The 6,000-nt window shown below is 48.0% G+C and overlaps 1 protein-coding gene across 2 annotated transcripts in view; it reads right to left on the reverse strand.

Moving 5' to 3' along the window:
- The window catches only part of NALCN (sodium leak channel, non-selective), a 303,303-nt gene extending 298,508 nt beyond the window's left edge, over window positions 1-4,795 (reverse strand). For both annotated transcript variants that reach the window (XM_025000161.2, XM_059892311.1), the window contains exon 1: window positions 4,688-4,795. The gene's annotated coding sequence lies outside the window, so the exon portion shown is untranslated. The remainder of the gene's footprint in view (window positions 1-4,687) is intronic.
- Window positions 4,796-6,000: the final 1,205 nt, after the last annotated feature.

The following is a 6,000-nucleotide window of genomic DNA, read 5'->3' on the forward strand; positions in this document are numbered from 1 at the left end:
ACTGTAGCCCGCCAGGCTCCTCTGTCCATGGGATTTCCCAGGCAAGAATACTGGAGTGGGTTCCCTTTCTCTTCTCCAGGGGATCTTCCCAACCCAGGGATTGAACCTGGGTCTCCTGCATTGCAGGTGTATTCTTTACCAAATGAGCCACCAGGGAAGCCCAGATCTAAATGCTGGCTATCTTTAATATTTCTGGTCCAGAAATCTTCATCTACATGTTTGTTTTTCCCTCTAAAAGAAAATAATTACTATATTTCACTTAGAACTAGGGCTGTGTTCCATGTGCTCTGATCTCCTGGAAGGAAGAGCGCTGATGTGTGTGTTGGTGCTGGCTGTCTTCCACACAACATCCCTGCCCCAGACAAAGTCTTCTTTTCATCTCCTTCCTTTGCATAATTGGAGACAAGTCACACTCTTGATCCCTGCATAAATGACTCCCTTGGCAGCAGCATTCTGAATTTTCATACTCTTAATGCTCCTGGAACCCCTTCCAAAGAACCCTCAGTCCTGCCCCACCCTCTGGGGGTCCGTCCCTGTCCACCAAGCACATTCTGTTTGGCGTGTCTGCCCTGGCCCTGGGGTCTTGTGAAGACATTGCTTCAGAAGTCAGATAATTCCGTCTCACCAACAGAATGCTCTAACTTGAGCCTTCACCTCTCTTATCAAGGGCTTCAGCAGCAGCTCTGTTCCTCATTTTTTGTATAAATCTCTGAGAAAGAGAGTTGTAGTCTGAACCTCAGTTTCGCCCATCAGTCACAAAGTGTCTGCCTGCAATGAGGGAGACCCGGGTTCGATCCCAGGGTTGGGAAGATCCCCTGGAGAAGGAAATGGCAACCCACTCCAGTACTCTTGCCTGGAAAATTCCATGGACTGAGGAGCCTGGTGGGCTACAGTCCATGGGGTTGCAAAGAGTCAGACATGACTGAGTGAATTCACTTTTCACTTTCACATGGGCCCAGTCCCATCCATACAGAATCTACAAGATATGCCTTAGCGTCAACAGCCAATGAACAAATGGTCTCTCCATACCTGTAGGGTGCACGTTTCTCACTATAACAAATTTCTTTGGTCATTTATCTGAACTCTGAGTAGGAAGGCAAAGAACAGAATGAGATACCTGAGCTCAAAAATCATTTTTTCCTAAAAGACTTTGCATTTAGTTACTCTTTTTATTCAGCATACACCTTTTATAGCATTCCTATTCTTATTTTACTCTGTGAGGTGTATTTTATCAGCTGGATTTCAGCTGAATTTGTTAAAGGTTAAGTCTTTATATACTGCAAAGGTCATCAATCCAAGCTACTATTTTATCTTCTTTTGCTCCTGTAAAAGAGGGAAGATGAGCCACAAATACTAAAAAGAAGGCAGATTTACCTCAGAAAGCATATAACTCATCTTATTCAAAATTACAATTTTAGGAAACCAACTTGAAGTTATGTCTATCCATAACATATAACATATATCTATAAATTTATATAATATATATAATTATATATAATATGTATATATATCTACTTAGAAATTTAGATAATCATTTTTTTCCAGGAATATAACTGCTTGGAATTTATCATGAAAAAATAATATCCAGTAGAAATAAATCCTTATACTCTCATTATCAGGGCATTATTTACAATGATGAAAAGCTAAAAACAGCAAAAATCCAATGATAGAGGTATGGTCATAGTGAGACTATATTCAAAGAGGACAGTCTTAAATAGCCGTGTATAAATTTTAAGGATGAAAGCTGTATAAAAACATGACGAATGCTTATAATAAATAATAAATGGATAAACTAAGATAAATGCACAATACATGACCACAACTGTACAAAAGTCATATAGTCTTAAAGATACACAGATAGTACAATCTTCAGTACTAGGTTGTTGGGACTATGGTTGTTTATTTTCTTTTCACTACCATTTCTGTTGTTTCTCTCAAATCTAATTATTTTTTTAATTGAACGGATGAATTTTTAAATGTTTGCACACAAAAAGTTTTGAAGGTGTAATGAATTCTTGGACAAATCCTTGAGACAAGAAAGAATCACAAAACATGAGAGTCAAGCTCCAAAATGTTGATATAATTGGGGCTGCTGCTGCTGCTGCTGCTAAGTCGCTTCAGTCGTGTCCAACTCTGTGTGACCCCATAGACGGCAGCCCACCAGGCTCCCCCATCCCTGGGATTCTCCAGGCAAGAACACTGGAGTGGGTTGCCATTTCCTTCTCCAATGCATGAAAGTGAAAAGTGAAAGTGAAGTCGCTCAGTCGTGTCCAACTTTTAGCGACCCCATGGACTGCAGCCTTCCAGGCTCCTCCATCCATGGGATTTTCCAGAGTACTGGAGTGGGGTGCCACTGCCTTCTCCAATAACTGGGGAGGGGGACACAATTATAATTTCTTTAGACTGAAGGTCATAGTTTCCAAACCAAAACTAGAAAATAGGCTATCTCACTGTGTCTCCTCTTGACTGCATATTTATCTTTGTTGACAGATTCGTAAGGCCTGGTCTATCTCTTTTCCTCACTGAAATCTCAGTTCCTATCGCAATGCAGTCCATGGGGTCGCACAGAGTCGGACACAACTGAGAGACTTCACTTTCACTTTTCACTTTCATGCATTGGAGAAGGAAATGGCAACCCACTCCAGTGTTCTTGCCTGGAGAATCCCAGGGATGGGAAGCCTGGTGGGCTGCCATCTATGGGGTCACACAGAGTCGGACACAACTGAAGTGACTTAGCAGCAGCAGCAGCAGTGCAATACCTGGCTTACACTGGGATACAATACAACTGGGAGATGTTATTTTTTTTTCCCCTTTCACAAACTTATGACTCTTCCCCTTGGATAAATTTAAATAGCCATGAAAAATTTTAAAGGATCACAGCATCACTGATAAAAGATGAAACAAACACATATAGGCCGGCCCAGTGTGTGCACACATCCACACACTCACAAAGGCTGCAGGAAAGAGCAGAGCGGCGAATGGTTTCAAAGAAACACCATGTGGAAGAAGAAAAAAATGCTACTCAAAACCTCAATTCTCTAAACAAGCAACATAGAAGATAAACAAGAAGCAAGAAGAAGATAAAGAGATATTTTTTTCTTTTACAAGGATAATATTTTTCTTCTGACTACCTTGCAAGTCCTAGCCAGTTTTGCCACCATTCCACATGGCTTGTCTTCAATGGTTCTAGGGCTCTTAGTATCCTCACTATCTACTCCGCCAAAATGTCACATCTTCTAGGAACTCCAGGAGGGTCCAATCAGCCTGTTTGTGTTTTGATTTTTTTCCCACATCTGATTTTTCTTTCATTCTATCTGGCTTTAGCAATAGCTAAGTCAAATATAATACGGTGTTTGCATGCTCAGTCATGTCCCACTCTTTGTGACCTCACAGCCCACCAGGCTCCGCTGTCCATGAAATTTTCTAGACAAGAATACTGGAATGGTTTGCCATTTCCTACCAGAGATCAAACCCTCATCTCTTGTGTCTCCTGCATTAGAAGGCAGATTCTTTACCACTGAGCTACCTGGCAAGCCCCCAAATATGCTATAGATGAACACAAAATCCAACATCAAAGGCCCAGAGAAGGAAAGCCCACCAATTAGGCAATACATTTTTGTTATAGAGGACTGAGAAGCCATGATTTTGATCCAGAACTGTTGAAACTTAATCTTTGAATGTTAAAAAAAAAATCTTGCTGTATATCTGCCTAGGGGATAACTGTCATAAACCAACCTCTCCTACTTAATTTTGAGCCACAGTTGTGGTTATGAAAATATGAATCATATATCTTTTTTAAATAGCCACCTGTTAATTTCTCATCCCTATTCAAGGTCTTTGCCAACCTCGACCTTCTCCTACACAGTCAGGGGTTCTGCATCTGTCTGGCCACCGGGGAAATCCAGGCCTAGGTGATGACCATACAGACATGAGATTAAAAACACATCCTTCTGAGGCCTGAACCTGAGTGCGTCTGAACACTCATCCTTGATAATACATTCCCTGAACAATTATGCCGAAAATCGAAAGATGTATCCTGTGATATTTCAAGCATTTATCAGGACCTGAGTTTAGAGTTATCAGGCTAGCCTGAAAGAGGAAAATTCGAGTCAGAGAGACAAGACCCCTCTCAGGGTTCCGGGCCGCCAGCCAGGCCAGGCGGGCCTGCACCAAATCTCTTAAAGGGCTCAGTGACAAAACGGCGTGGCTTTGGCAGGTCACTGCTTCGCTAGCCCTGTGGCCACCCTCATGACAGCCTCTCCGAAAGGCCAAATGATGAAAGGAGGGTGAGAAGCGCGCGGAGGCAGCCGCAGGAGACCGGGGCCGGGGTGGGCGAGGCCCCCGCGGAAACCTGCGGGCGCGGAGGGCCCCACACCTGCGCGGTGACCCCGAGGCGCGCCGCGCATCCTCCGCCTCCCCGGCCACCTGTCTCCCAGGTGCCCGCGGGGCAGGCCGAGGTCTGGCGGCCGCGAGGCATCCAGCGCCCACCGAGGCCGGGGACGTGCCCCCCACGCTGGGGCCCGGGAGGCGGCGGTGGCCCGCGCCGGGTCCCCGTGGAGACGGGGGTGCGCCCCTTCCCCTCCAATTCCCTCTCGCGGGCCGCGCCCTCGCCCCCCGCCCACCTGGGCCGGGCCTTGGCCAGGACGACCCGCGCAGCCCCCGCCCGGGCCTGGTGGCCGAGACCAACCTGTAACCCCAGCGCTCGGAGCGGTCATGGTGCGGCGTTGGCGGCGGCGGCGGCGGCGGGCGGGGCGCGCACCCACCGCGGGGACGCGGCCCCTCGCCTCCCGCGGCTCCGGCGGCGCGCGCCACCCGGTTGATGCGGCTGCCACCCGGGCGGCCGGGCCTGCGAGCGCGGCGCGGGGGCTGGGGGCGGGGGCGGGGGGTTAGGGCCTTTTTTCTTTTTGCCTTTTCTGTTTTTTTTTTTTTTTTTTTAATCAGAGTTGTCTTTGCCGCAGGGGCTGGGAGGCTGGATGCAGCCCGAGAGGAGATGGCCGAGGAGGCGGCACTGCTGTTGGCGGCGAACGGGGAGCGTGGGTACCAGCAGGTTCCTTCTCCCTGGCTGCCACCGGCTCAGCCTCCCAGCGGCAACAGCTGGGCTCTCCTCTGCCAGCTCCTCCTGGTGTTCCTGGCGAGCTCACCAAGCACGCCTTGTGCGCTCGGGACGGGCACACGCGGGGCCACCGCGGACACGCGAGCCGGGCCCCTGCGCGCGCGTGTGCATCCGGTCTGGTCTTACTGGACAGGGTATCTGAGGATGCCGGCCAGTCACACCCTGAGTGTGAAGTTGCTACATCATGAGGACCTCGGTGGCATTTATAGCTTCTAAGCATGTTAACATTTTCTCTTAACGTTAAAATATGTCATTATGTGGAATGGGCTGCTTGCCCATTGGAAAACTGGTCACCTCCAGGCACTGTAAAGGCTTTCCTAATGGCTTAGCGAGTAAAGAATCCGCCTGCAAGTGCAGGAGACACAGGAGACTAGGGTTCGATCCCTGGGTCCGGAAGATCCCCTGGGGGAGGAAACTGGCAACCCACTCCAGTATCCTTGCCTGGGAAAATCATGGATGGAGGAGCCTGGCAGGCTACAGTCCAGAGGGTCACAGAGTCGGACTCAATTGAGCGTGCTCAATGGCTGATTAGGGTCTATAAAGGTACCTGGCCCGGACTCCACCTGTGATATTTCCTGGGGCTCCCAGAAGAGCAGGTTTGGTGAAATCAGGGAAACTTGAACACCCTGATCAAAGACAGGGGACATCCATTTTCTCAGTGGCATTTGTTGAAGTTTATTCAGGGCCTAGCATCTTGTCTTGGAGTTGGATATTAAACCCGGCCAAGCATCCTTGACAGTGATTTAGTGCTTGTGTGTGGTGCTGTCTTCACACATACCACAGAAATAGAAACATGTAAATACAGGGAGAGAGGGAACAGAATGAAACCTCCTAGAGAAGAGAAATCAGAAGCCCAAACCAAAGGATGAGTCCCTGTGGAAAATTAG

The sequence above is a fragment of the Bos taurus genome, chromosome 12 (assembly GCF_002263795.3).
Source record: "Bos taurus isolate L1 Dominette 01449 registration number 42190680 breed Hereford chromosome 12, ARS-UCD2.0, whole genome shotgun sequence".
NCBI classification, from domain to species: domain Eukaryota; kingdom Metazoa; phylum Chordata; class Mammalia; order Artiodactyla; family Bovidae; genus Bos; species Bos taurus.